General features: G+C 45.0%; 1 protein-coding gene across 1 annotated transcript in view; it reads right to left on the reverse strand.

The window, feature by feature from the left end:
* The window catches only part of DOCK2 (dedicator of cytokinesis 2), a 439,395-nt gene that overhangs the window by 224,645 nt on the left and 195,930 nt on the right, over positions 1-18,820 (reverse strand). The gene's annotated exons all lie outside the window — the stretch shown is intronic.

Raw genomic sequence — 18,820 nt, forward strand, 5'->3', positions numbered from 1 at the left:
TGTTGGGGTCTTCTTCATTTTAATCAGCTCCTTGATCCCAAATCATGCTGAATGGGCCTTCCTCTCTGGACTAAGGTCACCCCAGGGTGTAAGGAACTTTTGGCGTGGCTGTCCTGTGCGATATGGGCATTCAAAAAGTGTTTCAGTGGTAGTGGCTGTTCCAGAGCATCACAAGTCTCTGCCCAGTGCTTGAAACTGCCTAGCCACTAGACAGAATCTGGTTTGGGTTTAAACTCTAGGATTCCACATTTCATTTATCTGCAATATTGAATATCATGAGACCCAGCAACCTGTCACTTACATCTGATCAGTGACATAAATAAGGCTAAGACACAATGCGACACTGTTTCTCATCCATTCATCCCTGCAACATCAACCTTGTAGATAGGTTCAAACACACATTCATGTGCCCAGCTTCCCTTCCTTGTAACCGGGCTAAGGCCACCTGATGGAAGAAGCAGCAGGACTATGGATGAGGATACACTTGTTTCCATTTTAGTCTTAACAGATCTTTCTTTCCCAAAGTCTGAGTTCTTCAAGGTCTGGCTCATTCTTTTGAAAAGACCCCAGTCAAACTGGCACGGCTGAATAAACCACTAAAGTAATATAATTAAGTAATTGCTCCATGCTCTTGGAGATTGAGGGGTCTGATGGCAAGGCTCAGATTCCGCCTCGTAAGTTCCCTGCCAGCCTGTGGTTCAACTGATGCTATTAGAAAGGGATCCTAAAACTAAATAAACACTAAATGAAGAAGGCACTTCAAAATCCTCTTGGCTGAAGGCCCTGCGTCTGAGTTAGATCTTTGTGCAGCACAGCCTCCTGTGTGGACACAGGATGTTTGTCCCCCACTGCAAACTGAAACCAATTGAGCAAACCACTCCAACAGTTTCACCTTCCCTTGTCACAGCCACTGCAGTGCATAAAGCTATTTCAGTGGGAGCAAGAGGGAAATTTGGCAAGGGATCTCAGTTTGCACTATTTAAGTCTTGGATTGTCATTCAAGATGTTCTTGTTCTGTTTCTAGTGTAATGTTGAAACCCACAAAATGAGACCAGAATACATAATGTCAAGTCAGAATTAAGATAAATACACTTGTCGTACTTAAGAAGCCACATTTCAATAAGATATGCTACCCCTGGCTCAAAGCCACCCATCCTTCTTCCTGTATCCATACAGTCAGCTCTCAGTTGGCTCCAGCAATGGAAAAGAACAGCATAGAGAATAATCCAATAAAGCAAAACCATTTGGGATCTCTTATGTAATTTTATCTTGTAGTAGAGCTTCAATCTTAAGTTGCTTGGCTTATGCTAATTTCAAATGAATTTATACTCTTGGACATCATGATAGAATGAAAATAACCCTGTTCCTAGAATTAACAGACCCAGGCAACAGAGCAGTCTATTCCACTAACTTTTGGCAAATTGCTTAAGATTTCAGGGCCTGTTTGTCCATTCTTGAATAGAGATAAGAACACCTACTCTGCTGTAAAGATCTGTGCATCATCCAACATCAAATGAGCAGAATGACTCAGAGCTGAGCTGGCTTCTTTGCCAAAGTTAGCCTGGAATGATGAAAAGATGTTTGAGGCAACTCATACAAAATTAAGAAACTCCTGAAGTCATACACCTGTGGCAAGTTGGGGACCTCAACTAAACTCTCAATTGAATTAAGTGAAATTGGGCTTAGAAAATGTTGGCATTTCTAGAAATGAAATCAACTGAGCTGATAACAATTCTATACCAAAGCACAACACTGCATTTGGTTGGGTCACCCCCTCTGAAACTGGAAAGGAGGTCTCTTCTGAAAACTGAACATTTAAAATCATTATGAGGAAAAAAGGATGAAAAACAAGATCCTGCCGCACAAAAGTGATCATCTCTATGTTTAAAAAACCACACACGCATATACAAAAACTCTACACTTGTATGCTCATGTGAAAACCACTGCTTCTTCGTAAAATAATATATAACATCGACCATGATATTCTACAGAAATGCTATATGTGAGGTTCTATGGTTTTATGAAGAGATATTCATTTAGCAAAAATTACTTTTATAACAATGAAGGGGAAAAGACCAATACATCAACTTAAATTGCAGGAGTTTATGTAGCTGCTTTCTCTATAGTTAAAAAATGCATACTCACTATCCTTGGAACTTAATACCAGCTCATCTCTATATAGAGCACCTTCTTAAAGAGATGTACTAATGTAAGGTTTTGTAAATTTCTAAACTGTTTTAAATGGGATATTATCTTTTGCAATAAACTTACATATTTTTCCTAGGTTTTAAGACTCCATTATTAGCTTGACTTGGTTTGGGTTATAAAATCTAAACTTGAGAAGGAAGTCTCAATGGTCCTAAGGGCAAGGACAAATTGCATTATGATTGCATTTAGATATTTCTCAGGGAGACAAATAAACAAAGGAGAGATTCAGGACTTTGTGTCGCCATTATCTCACGGGAATCACCTGTAGCCTGGAAGCCAGGAAGGAAACAAGAATGAATAGAGCTGCTCTCTCAACATCATTCAGGGGTACACGTATTCATGATTTTTATAATTATGCTCATGCACCTGAAGTCTATAGTCAATATTGTCTTTACTCATTTTTCCTTTAATTCTTTTCCTTAAAAGGTAACTTTACATCATCAACATGAGGGAAAATCCTGAAGATGAAATCAAAATAATTTATTAAAGTCTTGCTAAACACTTTTGAACACTGAAGGTGCTAAGCCCCACATCAACTTTCTTTGTTAAAAGGGATAATAGAAAAGTCAGCACAAACTATAGCCACATTCGCATCAAACTCATTGTCTATGGGACTTATCAGGGGAGTTGAGAAAGAATTGAAACTAACTTTCCCTTCAAGTGCTTCTACTTTTTTTCCCCCTGCCTTGTCCACGAACCACCTAAACTCATTTTGTTCACACCTGGAGTGTGAGCCTCCCATTCTGGGAGACATTAACGTAGGGAAAAACAAAAACCAGACTCCGGACACAGAATCGGAAGCTTTGGGCTGAGTGATCTTGCACAAGTTACTTAATCTCTGGGAGTTTCTGCTCTCTCTTCTTATAATGCCAAACATAACCCCCACCTTACAAGGGTTCCTGACAATTAACTGAGTAAATGCCCTATGCACAACAGAGGGTACACAGCAGGTGCTCAATAAATGTGCATTCATTTATTTGCTATTGAAGTAGTTTCCAAGAGAAGATGGAAGATGCTTCCATGAAGCTATAGTGGTTTTCAGAAACAAGCCTGACATTTTCTTAGGACAAGGAACAAACACTTGCTGGCCTTAACAGAACCATTAAAAACCATGTCGATGAATATGAAGTAACAAAGTCAGAGGTGATTCAGAAAAACAGCCTGCGGGGCATGTAAAACACAGCATAGCACTCTGGGGAATGAAGGATGCTTGTTGTCTGGGATCGAATACTGTAGAGGTGGAAGAGACTTTCAGAGCCAAGACTTCCATTTGAAGCAGGAGATGGTTAAGTAAAGCTAGGTAACTTGCCCAGGGGCTTGTGGCAGCCAGAGGAGAAGTAAGAGCTGGGAGACATGTGTGTGTTAGGTGGGAGGCATGAGGGGCCAGGCCATTCCAGGAGTCACTGCGGCTAGACTTGAAACCCAGCCTTCCTTCCATTAGGGAGCCAAGTCCTCAGCACAACCTTCACTTGAAAAAGCTCTAATTTTAAGCTGCTTGAGGCAACTTGCTGTATGCTAAAAACACATTTCTTTTTTTAAGTTCCAAGAAACAAAATAGTTTTATGATCATTACGCCCATAAAGCATTGCTTGCAAGAAAAAATGCTGGGGGACAAATCCAAAGCCAACACTGACTGCACTGGGTGAAAACCACATTCCACCGAGTCCTTGATCATAACCCCAGCTTGGGTACCTTCACCTCAACCTCCTCCTCATCTTCTTTTAGCCAACGTTTCCACGGACCAGCTCACACCAGCCCTGCCCCTGAGCCTTGCTGCCTCAACCCTCAGCCAGGGTAGAGCAGGGAAGCCTCTGTTGGCAGCCTACAGAGCTCAGTTTTCTCACTGTCAGATCAGCCAGGTGGCAGGTCCCTGTGCCTCTCCACTAGGGTCTTCCTGTTCCAAATCACTGTCATCTCTCAACTGGCCTCTGCAGGAACTTTGCCCCCCCCCCCACTCTCATTCCCATCTCTTCTATTCTGTACACAGCAGCTGCGTGTTAGTCTTCTGTTACGTAAGCCAAAGACCTGAAACTGCATTAACTGTAAAGAAAGAGGTCTATCTAGCTCACAGATCTGGAGGTTCAAGGGAATAGCTCTGGCATCAGTGCAGCTCTAGTGAGGGCCTCATGGTCAAGGGCAATGGCAGCAGCACATGACAGGAGCAAGAGATCATGTCACAAAACAGGAAGCCAGAGAGACTGGGTACCCACAATCGCTTCCTGTGATGGCAGTGCCTCCAGTGACCTATGGGATGCCCACTAGGACCCTATAAGAGGTCTTAGAGGTCCATGCCACCCCTATGCTGCATAATGAGACCCAAGGCTCAAACGCATGAACAGCAGCTAAAGCACTCATTGCAACATGTAGACCTGCGCCATGTCACACTCTGGCTTGAAAGCACACAATGACTTTCCAATAAATCTAGGAAGTTAAGACCAGGTCTGCAGGCCACAGTCCTGGGGCCAGCGTGACCTGTCCCTACCTCTCCCATAAACTCCTACACAGGCCCCTTTGCTGTCTGCTCTCCAGTCACATTGAGCCTTCTTGAAATCCTTGCATGCAACCTACTAACAACCCCTAGAAGTCCTGTGTTCACCGTTCCTGCCGACTGGCATAACCCCACCGTCCTCCTTGGATAGTTTCCAGTCCAGCTCCTCTGGGGCTTTCTAGATAACACCATGCATAGTTATCACCCCCTACTGCCCCCAGATCACCTCCAAATGATCCTATTAGAACTCACTTTGCACCAGGGCCCCTACCCTCAAAGCTCTTGGCATAGTTGTCCTTGTACATACAGCTGTGTCATTCTTTGATGAAAGTATTTCTAACTAGAGTATAATCTTCCTAAGGTGGAATCCTGCTTATTTTTTTGCCTTGCTTTTGTATCTTCAGCACTTACCACATGGGATTTGAATATGTGCTGCAGGAATAAATTAATGAATAAATTGGATCCAGTGGAGAAAACACTCAAACAAGATTGCCAGTTTTTGCCTTGGCCATCAGACCACACACAGGGCTGCTACCGTTGGCATACAGGATCTGTGTTCCAGGGATTAGGGTTGTCAGTGGGTAGCGTGCCCAGGGCTTATAACTCCACTGTGGTCCACATGGAATACACGAGCCAGCAGCATTACAAGCCTACCGTCCTTTCCCAGTGACACCCCAGTTCTTTTGTCCTGAATATTGACAGCCCAGCTTAACCTTGTTTCAGAGTAAATTGCCATCATAATTAAATCCCAATGCATTTTGCACATTTTACCAAGATACTGCCTTATTGTGTGAAAGAGAAAATGAGTTCTGAAATTAAAGCAGATTGTTAACTATTTTTGCTGCAATGTTTCTATTAAAATGCCAGGATTTATTACATGTGACCCAGTCCATTCCAGACAAAGCACAATTTAAAAGAGACAGGGACTGCTTAACTACAGGAGCATTTGGGGGACATCATTGTGCCTTGGCTTCCACCGCGGGTAAAATGAAAAGACAATCAAATCACATCAAAGGATGATTTGCTCCACAGCAAATAAAAGCTTTGTTAGCATGAATGGCTTTCACAAATTCTTGGAATTCATAAGTACATTATATTAAATTTCACTCAAATGAAACCCATATATTTTTCTCCTGACAAAACCTCAATGTGCACTTTTTTAAAATCATCAGTTAAACAGAGTGACCCCTACCCAGTGTGTCAGCTTGGTTTCCCCGGCAGCACACACAGTGTTGGGATACCGGATTGTGCCAACAGAAAAGCCTTCTTGTTCATGAACCAAAGAGGCTCAGTTGTCAAAGCTGCTCCACTGAGCACAGGAAGCCTGCCTGGTTGCAACCCCACAGGCAGAAATCACCAATGGGTGATAGAGAGAAAGGGAGGTTATTGTTACTGCTTGCTTATTTGCAAGTCATAAAAACAAGCACCTCCTGACCAGTTAGGATCTCTTGGATTCCACCCCTGCCTCTGCCCCACAAAATGCACCCAGCAGCTCCAAGAAAACTCCACAGGCCATAATTACTTTTCTCAGTACAAAGCTATCGAGTACCTTCTCTGGGCCAGGCTGCATGCCAATGACACAGAAGACTGAGGACACAACTCTCGCCTCGCAGAGCTTGTGCTCAGTGGGTGGCTTCCCTTAGACAGCACGTGTGCCTCTCTGATCTGCCCCAGCCATCTGCCTCTGGCCCTCTTGCTTCAGTCCTTATATGCTCTGGAAGTTATTCCTCATCCCCTCCCCCTCACTCCCAGATGCTAAACTCCCCGAGACTGCGAGCAGCCTTCCTCTCCTTGCAATGTCCAGGGCCAAGTCTTTGTTTAGATGAAATGGGAGACTTCAGAACATGAGTTCTTGTCCCTTCCCCTGGTCTTCAAAGTCCATCTTCTCTTTTCGTGCCCCAGCCCCACCAAATCTAGTCTCTCAGAGCTGCCTGGGGACACTCCCAGACTCATCCCAGGCTCTTATATCTAATTGCATCCCACCACCACTCCAGAGCATAAAGTTCCTTCCACAGCAAAGAGACTTCTTAAAATCTGACTCCAGCCCAGTGCTTACAGCCTGGCTTCCTGTAGTCCACCGTCCCCATGCCAATCTCATTGCCACTTCCCAAAAGTCAGAGGATGATAAGTATCGGTGCCTTCACACATGCTGTTCCCTCCACCTGGCACACTATTCCATTATCTATCTACCACAGAAAATAATCATCATTTGAGGGGAATAAGAAGAGCAGCAACATTACTACTCACAGTGATAATAAAAGCTCTTGCTTCAAAAAGTTACAAGGGGATCACAACTAAATGCTTTCCTTCCACCATGTCATGTAGTCCTCCAAAACTACTACAAGGCCGTTTATGATGACCCCCACTTTTCAAAAGGCTAAACTGAGGCCTGGGGAGGGATGACTAATCTGCCCAAGTGCATGGGTACAAGGTGGCAAAGACTGGAGTTCTTTCAAAGTCTGCTGAATTTGGGTGCCTGGGCTCTGACCTCCTATGTCAGACAGCAACTTGCAATTTAAATGTCACCTCCTCTCTGATCATTCCCCCTACCCCCCGCCACGGAATTAGTCACTCCATCCTCTGAGTGCCCATGGCACATTGCACAGGCTGCCACTTTTCATGTTCTGCCGGCGTCTCTTTTGTCAGTCTCAACATTCGTCTCCACCAGGAAGTGAAGTCTTGAGGGACAGGAATTGTTGTCCCCATCTCTGCGGCCCCAGAGGTTTCTGGCCTAGCCTGAGACGCTATAAACGCTGTGTGTGCGTGCACGGACAGCACTGGGAGAAAACATGGCTGTGCAGGCACTAAGAGGAAAAGCTGTCCAGGGGAAAGGAGAGAGATGAGGCCATGGCCAGGAGTCCTGGCAGGATCTCCTGCAGCATTTTGAGCAGGCATCTTCCCCTCCATCCCCCACTCACATCTTAAACGAAGCTAGATGCCCTTCTGGCTCCACGGGCTGTTGAAAAGGAACACAGAATTATACACATCAAGATATGTCCGTAAGTTTATCTCTTCAGTTCCCATTTTTAAAGAGTGTTTGAAGGTTTTTTTTTTTTTTTTTTAATCATTAAATGAAAACAAAACTGTTTTAGGGATTGTGAAATTCTAGAAATGTGCAAATCAAATAGAAGATACTAACACGATTTTAGCCTCAGAACAGGGTCCCTGGGTTTGACCTGTGGGAGGTCTAGGGCCTCTGGTGAGGGGTTCAATTTCTTTGCCCTCCCTGTCCTGCCATTTCCTGAGTGACTTTGTTGTTATTGTCATCATATTCCTACAATATGACATGTTCCATGTTGAAGTCATAGAATTTTCTCATCTTATAAAAACATCTTTTTTTAAAATGAGTTGCCCCTGCATGTTTTAAAAATATTTATTTATTTATTTGAAAGGCAGAGTTACAGAGACAGAGAGAGAGAGGGCGGTCTTCCATCCACTGGTTCACTCCCCAAAAAGCTATAACATCTGGGGGTAGGTTATGCTGAAGCTAAGGAGCTCAGGACCTTCTTCCAAGTCTCCCTTGGGCAGGGTCCCAAGGACTTGGGTCATCTTCCACTGCTTTCCCAGGCACATTAGCAGGGAGCTGGATCAGAAGAGGAGCAGCCAGGACTTGAACTGGTACCCAGATGGGATGCCAGCACTGCAGGAGGCAGCTTTATCTGCTATGCCACAACACCCATCCCATAAAACATCTTTATAAAGATCACTTAATGGCTGTGCAGATGCACCCCTGTATGAATATAGCATAAATTGAGAGACAGGTCCTGATTCTGAAGGCCCATTGGACAGAATGGATTCTGTTGACACTCCAGAAGGCCAGAGCCTTGGATGTGGCTGTGTGGCCCCGAGCCTGGGGGGAGCCTATAGCAGTGAGTTATTGCTCCTTGAAGACGGGGTTTCAGGCCTCTGCTGCAGACATGAAGAACCTCGTTTGACCTCACGGGGCACTACTTCATTACTTCATTACAAGCATTACTTCACTCATCCAGGAAAGACCCCAAGACAAGGCCAGGACCCAGTCTGTAATGTTCTTCAGATCCTTGTGTCAAAGTTGGGAGAAGAACTGGCATGAGGGAGAGTCACATAGGCTGAGTTGCCTTTATCTGACATGCCTGGGACCAGAAGTGTCACAGATTTCAGATTTTTTCAAATTTGAGAATATTTGCATATACGTAATGAGATATCTTAGGGATGGGACTCAAGTCTAAGAGTGAAATTCAACTTTCATGGACCCCTTAGCTACATAGCCTGAAGGTAACTTTGTACGATATTTTCAGTGCACCTGCATTTCAATGTTGACCCTCTCAGGAGATCACATGTGGAATTTTCCACTTGCGGTGTCATGGTAGTTCTCAAAAACATTTCAGATTTTGCAGCATTTGAGGTTTCAGATTTTAGGATCAGGGATGCTTAACCTGTAATAGCTATTATCTACTGGGGCCTACTGTGCATTATGCCCCATGCTGCAAGCTTTTCACATTTGTTTTTATCCAATCTGCACCACGAGATCGGCAGGTAATAGCCATTATTAACCTCCTTTTCCAGACCAGGGAAGTGAGGCTCTGAGCCGTGAAGAGACTTAGCTGTGGAATGAGGCCTCCTCACTCCCTGAGAAAAGAGGACACCAGCTCCCGGCCTGTCAAATCCTTTCAATTTCCACCACTGGCCCCCCAAGTCCACAGCCCTGAGAAAGCAATGCTGGCCTTGAACGCGCTCAGCCAATGCCCCATGGCAGATGCTCTGTTTCTCAAGTTCTCCAAGGACAAGAAAAAGCTGGCCTCTCTTACTGTGCCAGGAAATAGGACAAGAGAATCCGTGGAGTCTTACCTTTAAGAGCGCACTTAAAATCGCTTGTCCAAAATCTGATTTGTCCAGCTTCGCTAACAGAAGCGGAAAGGCACTGAGCTCTCTGGAGGTAATTTCATTAGGATTCAATGACGTACTGGGCAGTCTGTGTGGCTGCATTTCCCAGCACTGGCTGTGCAGTTCCCAAACGGTCTCTGTCTCACCTGCTCTGGGTGCTGACAGCTGCAGCCCTGGTGTGGCGGGTAAAGACCTCAGCCCGGACATCAGTTTCCCCGGGGCTTGAGCGCACCTGCTCTGCAGAGCCACGAGACGTGTTACTGAGTTAGGTGTGACATATTCACAGCATCAACAGTGACCTCAGCATCTTTATTATCCTGGGTCACCCTCTACTTACAGCCCAGAGCTGCCCCACTGGATAGACTAGGGAAAAGGCAGCAGCTGTCCAAAACCCAGGAAATTTCTGTAGCTCATCACGGAAAAGAAGGAAGGTTTAAAGAATAAAACAGGCTCTTTTATGCCACAGCCCTCTCACTTCAATTTATCAAAGAGTTCAACCACAGAGCTAGTACAATATAAGTATTTGAGAATTTTATATAAATAAAAGGTCCTTATGGAAAAGCTTGGGATGAAATTAACCTTTTAAAATCAGAACTTCTCGGCCGGCGCCATGACTTAACAGGCTAATCCTCCGCCTTGCGGCGCCGGCACACCGGGTTCTAGTCCCGGGTGGGGCTCCGGATTCTATCCTGGTTGCCCCTCTTCCAGGCCAGCTCTCTGCTGTGGCCCAGGAAGGCAGTGGAGGATGGCCCAAGTCCTTGGGCTCTGCACCCGCATGGGAGACCAGGAGATGCACCTGGCTCCTGGCTTTGGATCAACGAGATGCAGCGGCCATTGGAGGGTGAACCAACGGCAAAAAGGAAGACCTGTCTCTCTCTCTCTCTCACTATCCACTCTGCCTGTCAAAGAAAAAAAAAATCAGAACTTCTCAAAGCTCATCATTCATTTGTTCTTTTTCACAATTAAGTAATTAATTTAAAAGGTAGAGTGGTGACAGAGGGAGGAAAGAAGGGAGGGAGGGAGAGGGGGGAGAGAGAAGGTATCTGTGAGAGAGAGAGAGAGAGAGAGAGAGAGAGAGAGAGAGAGAGAAAGAAAGAGAGAGAGGAGAGAGAGAGAGAGGAGAAGAGAAAGAATCTTCCATCTGCTGGTTTACTTCCCAAATTGTCACAACAGCCAATGAGGGACTAGGCTGAAGCCAGGGACTCCATCCAGGTCTTCTACATGGCTGTCAGGAACTAAGTGCCTCCACCTGCTGCTTCCCAGGAGCATTAGCAGAGAGCTAGATTGAAAGAGAAACAGCTGAGACTCGAACCAGCGCCCTGACATTGAAGGTGGGCATCCTGACTGGAGGCTCAACCCACTTAACACCTGTCCCATTCTTTGTTTTCTCCATTAATTCACTCCCACAAACCAGGAGTGAGTGCCTGCTACACACCAAACTCCGGATGGAAAGACAGGAGCCCCAACCCCTTTCCTGATGGGTCTTGGTTAACTGTGGAGCAAAGATAAAGTAAAACTTCCAGAGGATGTGGTGATGTTCTAAGTGAGACATGGACAACACATAAGGAACACTGAAGAAAGGTGGCCTAGGGAGTGACACACCTTTTACAGACTGCAAGATGGGACAAACAAGAAACACAGCTTCTGTGAAAATACCCCGGCCTGTCCTCTCCACCTATTCAAACTTTTCAGGGTATTCAAGACCCAGGCCCAGATCCATGAAGTTGACCTTGATAAATGACTTGGGCCCATACATACTCTGGGTTCCTTGAAAGTTGAGATAGCAATTTATTTATTTATTTTTTTTTTTGCAAGTATATTTTAGGGTAAGAACTCTCTGATAGGCAATTACCAAAACTGTTATTAAAGCAAAGTTTCCCCACCCACAGGATGTGTGCACCATCCACATTACTGTATTAGGCAGTAACCAAGCTACCCCTAGTTAATGTGCCACCTTTGGCTACCGAATACAATTTCAGGTCTCCTTTTTGTTTCTTAACTTGCCTCTCTCTCTCTCTCTCTCTCTCTCTCTCTCTCTCCCTAACATACCAACACACACACACACACACACTTGGGAATTTTCTCAATTAAATTAATTTTACCTAAGGAAGCAAATTTCCTAGACATTGCCTCGAGTTCTGGCAGAACTGGATATGATACAGACTCCAGCTGGGCACGGTGTTCAGGCCCCCTTATGGTGGTTTCTTCTTTGAGAGAGAATACGAATTTTGGCCAACCTCCCAGATTAAGTGTGATAATGCTCTGGAAGTGGTCTGTACCATCTCTGTCCCACGAGGGCACCACAGATGGTAACTGTGGTGATGACCAACATTTGCATCCCGGGAAGAGAAAGCACGCTCTCCCGCCTTCCTTTTCCACTTGGGCCAATTATCTAAGCACAGCGCTCTCTCCTCCCTGATTCTCCCTGCCTAAGCATGCCATGGGGGAACAAGAGTAGCACTTGCGCACTAAGGAAAGGAGCGACGGCTTGGGTGTAAATAAATGTAGACAGTAAAGTCTTACTTATTCAGGAGGTGGTCCCTGGGATATGCAAGACAGTGTTTCTCAGACAGGAGGAGATTTCTCACAACAGCGTCATGGGCACACAGGTGGAGCTCAGGTTAAGGGGAGCAGAAGGGTCTGAACTTGGTTAAGTTGAAGGTAGGTCAAGGTGTGCGTCTCTAGCCATGACACTAAGAGGAAACAGTAGTTATGGAGGTAGCTAGTGTATGGAAGTCAGGGAAAGGGGGTATGTATGTTCCAGACAAAGAGAAAGGCATGAGGAGGGCTCAGAGCAGGTCAGGAGTGTTCTAGGCCCCACAGAGCAGTAGTTCCATGGAGTGAGTCCAAGAAGGGGAGTTAAAGGTCACTTGGAAAAGAGGTGGGCCAGACTGGGCACCCAGAGGGTGGCAGTGAACAGTTGGGCCTTCGTCCTTGGGCACTGTGGAGCCACTGACACTTCCTCATCCAGGTGGTTGTGTCTTAGAACAACACTTTGGCTACAGTGTGAAGATTGGAGCCACAGGTAAATTAGGGAGGAGGCCGTGTGTCCTTTAGAGAGATGTAGCAGTGGTGGCAATGAGAAGTGATCATGGCTATACCTTGGATTTGGGAGATCTTCAGCTGCTGCTGTGGACAGAGAAAGAGACACCCTCTGCCTCCAAAAGTCTCCATGCTAGACATGTCCTCTTCTGTTACACCTGCCATCTCGTAAGTACCAGCATTCAAATAAGCAAAGGTTCTTTTTTCAATGTTATAGTTGCTTGTGGTTTAATTACCGGAATTTAGGAGAATGATCCTACACATGCTGATGTCACCCTAAAACCAGTAAGCATTCCGTGCTGTTTACAGCTTTCTGAAAGTTGCTGCTTAGTTCTCCTCAATAAATGCCATGAGTGAGGCACCGTTACAACTGGGCTTAAGGTGCTTCTTGATACCTTTAGTTGAATCCATGAGAATGACTTAAAGTATCAGTAGTCTAAGACTGTATAATAGGTTTAAGAAGAGGGACATACTGTTTTCTCACAAGGTGCAGGGTCTCTCAGTGAAGGTTAAGAGCTTACCAACCTAAGCCTGGGCTTCAGCAGAAGTCAGCTTATGAAGAGCCCTGGCAGCTCTGCCAGCCAAGAGTTGGGTCACCGGAAATAGACCTGCCCTGGAGTCCAAGGACGCCCAGGTCAGAGCCACAGATCTTGCTGGCTCCGAGCTGAAAAGCTCTTCACTCAGCCCAGCTTCCAAAGTAACCATCACTACTGAGGGAACAGCCAAGTAGGGTCAGTAACATTGCAGGCAGAACTATACATTTCCTGTTAGAGATGCCACCTGCCTTTACCTGGCCAGCTCTCCTCCCAGGCCTGCTAGGTAGTGGAAGTCAACAGGGTGCCTTCTCCAAGGAGGTTCATACCTCCCTTAGGATGTACCCTATGTGATGAGATAGATAGGTTTGGGCCTCATGACTGACAAGATCTTAAAGCCCACCTGATTATTATCAAGCCCCTTCTGTCAATTTCTATTTGCCTCTCAATCAGCAAACTTAGTCATGGCTTAGATAGCACCTTTCTTAGGTTCTCTAGTAATGACTCTGTCCTTTGTTCTAGACCCTGTCTAGCCTACCTGGGGCCTCATTCCTTTGTAATCATAGCCTCTACTCTAACATCAATGGCTCCACTCCCGACCTGTGTGTATTGCTGGTCCTCTGCCCCACTTAATGTTGTATGATTGTTCAGGATTTTCTCCACAGACAAACCCAGTTACCTGCAAAAGATGAGTGGCTTTTCTCCCGGTCTTGGCTGGGACCAGCTTTAAATCACATCCATCAGACAGTCTTCACAAGGGTCCAAGCCCCCCCCCCCCCAATTTCCTCTCCTCTATGAAATCCTCTATGAAATATGGTTAATGCCACTCTTAGGGTCATTGGTTGCTATTCTCACTCTTTTATACCACAGTGTCTGTCTAAGTGTTTACAGCAGGTGACAATGGAACGAACCAATGCCTTCAGCAACCAGGTGGTCAAACAAATGCTGCTACAGAGATATACTCAGCTCCCCACCCAGGAGACAGTGGCTTGAGACATCACCCCATACCAACAAAGAGTATACCTCGTCGCCCCATGTCAGCAGGAAGTAGCTCTAAAGACAGATCATCATCTCTCTACCCCTCTAGGACTTTTGGGGTTAATGTAATCCCATACAACTCATGCTTTATAAAAAACAAAAGCAGAGAACGTTAGTAAAATGGTGCAGTCCCAACACCATCCTAGGCTCTAGCCCCCACTGCAATTGCTGGAAGCCAGGTATTCACGTGGCCCAACCACCGGTGTCAGCCCCACCCCCATCCTAATGGGATTCGCTGCTCCTACTTCCCTGCCAACTCCCCAGCAAAGTTTTAAAAGGACCTGTTCCTGAGCACATGGCTCTCTTTCTCTCCATCTCCTGATCTCTCTTTCTGTCTCTCTGTCTCTTGATCTTTCTCTCTCGCTCTCTCTCTTACACTCTCCTTCTCTCTATTTCTCTTTTCCTTCTTTGCCCCTTCCCTCTGGTGTGTTGGGTTTCCCTCAATAAACCCTTTCCCTTAAAAAAAAAAAAAAAAAAAAAAAAAGCTCACCAACCCTTCTGGCTGGGAACCACACCCTCTCATGTCCCAGACCATGCTCCCACTTGCTCTCAGTGGCCTGGGGTTGGGAGGAGTTGGCAGTAACTGTCTCGCTGTGGCCTCGAACACCCGGAGTCCGAGGGCTCACAGTCTGGTCCAGAACAGTCAAGTGGAAGAGCCATTTCCCAGGAGTCCCAGGAATGGAAAGAGAAGGCAGAGCCGTGAGGCCCAGGCTCTCTGAGTGTGCAGGTGCTTTCTGCAGTCTCAGTGCTATTGTGAGGGTGAGCAGTGGAGGATGGAGTGATTTCCAGATTTCTATTTTCTTTTTACTTTTTTGAACAAGCTGCTCTGGATTTCTGGAGCTGGCTTGAAGCCAACTGCATTTACCTTTATTTAATCACTCAATAGACTCCTCTGTGAAAACCAGGGTAATTAGGCTCAAAATATATCACCCAGAGGCTTATTTTAACTACCCGAAATAAAAGCTAATCCCAATTTCAACAAAATTACTGGATCGTTTTTCTTCCAAGAACTTCTGGCCGTGTTTAAGTTCCCTGGTTGATGCTCCCTATGGGACTGTCCATCCCTAGCCTTGGAGGGGCAGGAGGCAGGGCACAGCCTTCCCTAGAGCAGTCAGTGGCAGGAGGCACGCGGCCAGGGAAGGCTCCTGGAGTCACCCCTCACTACGCACACACAAGCCGGGGAAGTTTCCCTCATGTTGCTGCCCTGAGATAGATGAAACAGGAGCAGGTCTTCCTGGAAGGAATGGCAGTGAATGGGATGAACACACATGGCCCTGGTGCCCCTAGTTCATGTCCTGCCCCACCGCTACTGGCTGTGTGACTTTAACCATGAAATTTTCATCCTCCAACAGTCGGTCTATTCTCCCGAACAACAGCAGACTATGACAGTTACATGTGTGAGAGGAACCAAGATGTGATTCAAGGGATTTTGAATTAAATTTTCTTTTTTCATATTGTAATATCTCTGAAGATAACCTCTATGTCATAGTATAATTGGTAATATCTTCTCTTTCTTATAGGCACATAAAATCTTGGAGCATCTTATTTTTTAAGATTTATCTATTTGAAAAGGAGAGAAGAGGAGAAGGGAGAGAGAGGGAGCTCTTCTATCTTCTTGTTCACTCCCCAGATGACCACAATAACCAGGTGTGAACAAGGCTGAAGCTAGTAGAAAAGAACTCCATCCAGGTCTCCCACATGGGTGGCAGGGGCCCAAATACTTAGGCTATCGTCTTCTGCCTTCCCAGGTGCATTCGTGGGAAGCTAATTTGAAATAGAGCAGCCAGGATGTCAATCAGCACCTTAACATGGATTGCCTGCATAGCAAGTGGGAGCTTAACCCTCTTCACCACAACATTGACCCCTGAGCATCTTACTTTTGATAAATCATGGCATGGAGCACACAGAAACTGATACCTCATAAAATGCAGGCTCCCTGAGGTCATTTATTTTCTCCATTATTCTTGCTGTTACACCCCAGCCTTATAAAAGGAGGCAAGAAGAATATCAGTTATATGAGAGCTTTTTGACTGGAGCAGGAAAACACTAATGATTTCAGTCAATACAGAATATTTGCAACTATCTTGTTACATCCCTGTTCTTCAATTTTATACCATGACAGACATCACTAATCAATTCAGCACTTCTTCCCAGTTAGCAAAGACATAACCTATAAATCCTTCTCAACATAGTACTACAGGCAGCCATTAGCAATCAACCAGAATTGGCACATGAAGCAAAATCTATTTTAGATTCCTGACTCAGGAGTTTGGGAGACAGGGAATGAGAACAGGAATTGGCCAAATCAAGAAACTTCCATAGATGAAAATGATCTCAAAAATGTTGTAGTTCATTGCACGGAAGAAACCAAGATCTAGAGGTTAAAGGGGCACAAAGTCACAGAGCCTATTCTTTGTACAAAGAATGCAGAATCTTTCTCCTATTTTACCTCATCACCTTCTTCAGCACTCAAGCCAAATTCCTTGGTCATTTGAATAAACAAGCAGTTTTCTTACAGATTAGACTCACATAACAAGGGGAAGAGCAGGCACCAGTCATGCAAAAGGTGCTCACTTTTGGTCTTTGTAAAATTTCCTTTTCCTCATTTGTCACCACCAACAATTCAGTGTTCAGGCAGGCCAACTACAAACCAATCAGGAATAGTCATTTCTAGCAAATAATAATTACCGTGCACTGAGCCCAAGAAATGATCCATCCTGGCTCTATGCTTTCTATTATTTTAATAGCTAATTATTTTTCATTGCAATGTTCCTATACCTGCAAATAAAAATGTCACTATTTAACCCTCCAAAATGATGTGAATTGCAACTAGCTGCCCCCTGCAATGGGGGCTTCCCCAAAATTTCAGAAGCACTAGACAAGTCTAATGTTTGTCATAAATAAATATTGATTGTTTCATATTCCCAAGCAATGGAAACTAACCAATAAAAATCACACCTGGAAAATTAGAACTGATGGGTGGAATGGGGACCTATCCTCCTTGTCAAGTTTCAATTTGAAATTAAATCGGTGCCATTGGAGCTAAGACAGGGACCCTTGACCCCAGAGTAATTACTTTCTAACGTCATAGTCTTTAATTTGGAGATGTTTCTATTCTGGGAATTGTTGGAAAGGTCCATTGCATGAAAATGAAGCAATATCAGGAAAAATCTGTTTGTTTCTCCCCGCTACCCTACCGCAAGCACATTCTTGCTCCTAGTGAGGTGTGCTTTCTGCACGCCTCTAACACTCCCCACTCAGCACTCTTATTGTTGTAATTACACTAGCAAATTCCAGAGTCATTGAGACTAATGACACAGCTGGCAACTTAGAACCTCTGCAAAGCTTGTAGAATCAGCCCAGGCAGCAGGGAAATTCTGAACAGGCAATTCCTTACATAACTCCCTTATTTCCTGAAAAGCTGGTTCCAAATATTTTTAATTAATTAATTAGTTAATTAGAAAGGCAGACTGACAGAGAGTGAAACATACACAAACATACACACACACAGATCTTCCAGACACTGGTTTACTACCCAAATGCTTGCAACAGCCAGGGCTTTGCCAGGCCAAAGCCAGGATCTCAGAACTCCATCCAGGCCTCTCACATGGCTGGTAGGGACACAAGTATCTATGTCACCTTCTATTGCCTTCCCAGGTGTATTAGCAGGAAGCTGGATCAGAAACAAAGGAGCCAGAACTCCTTTATAGTGGAGGCAGGTGTTCCAAGTGGCAGCTTAACATGCTTCATCACAATGCCTGCAACTAAGTTACCAATATTTAGAAAACGCATTGGTTGAAGAAGGAAAAGCAATCAGAGGGGTAAGAATACAAAAAATATTAAGGTGTGAAATACACTGCATTTCCAGGGAGTGTTGCACTCATCTATTCATTTAGTAGTCCCTCCATTCGCTCAACACGCATTTATTGAACACTCACTCCGTGCAGGTACCCTTCGGGGTGTTGAGGATAAAAGAATGAGAAAAACTTGGTCCCTGAAGAATGTGGAGGGTAACACAATAGAAAAACCACCTTATGGTATACTAAGGTCAATGTGCACAATGACCTATCCTTGCAAGGGAGAACTGAGAATAAAAGGCAAATGGTAGGGGAAGCTGGCCCACTCCCAAGTAGGAAGGAACGAAGTCAATGGTGCAGAAAAAGCAGGATTTGGTAGGCGATTAGAAGGGTCAGGCAGGTGAATGAGGAGAGGTCAAGGGCTTCTCTGGCTCTAGGATGATGGTACTATAAGATGAGATCCTGAATTTAGAGAGAGTGTGCAGTGGGCTTCAGTGACTACTATGCCTAAGTCATTTCCAGGTCTGTGCTGAGTTTATAAGAGGTCCTTGGAAATTATTGAATGAGTACCTAAATAATACTGTGCACAAGAAGCACATGTGCAAATGCTTCTCCTGTAGTGCGCTGTTCAGTTCTCATGGCAGCCTTACAAGGACCTTCCTCTTATGACCCTCATATTCTAGGGAAATGGAAGCCTTCGAAGTCTGTGGTATAGGACAGGCACTATGACAAGTTCACAGATAAAAATGACTCCAGAAAAAGAAGCAGAGCACATGAAAAGATGTTCAACATCACTAGTCATCAGACACATGCAAATTAATAATACAGTGAAATACCATTAGAACTGTTAT

This window comes from Lepus europaeus, chromosome 4 (assembly GCF_033115175.1).
Source record: "Lepus europaeus isolate LE1 chromosome 4, mLepTim1.pri, whole genome shotgun sequence".
Taxonomy (NCBI): domain Eukaryota; kingdom Metazoa; phylum Chordata; class Mammalia; order Lagomorpha; family Leporidae; genus Lepus; species Lepus europaeus.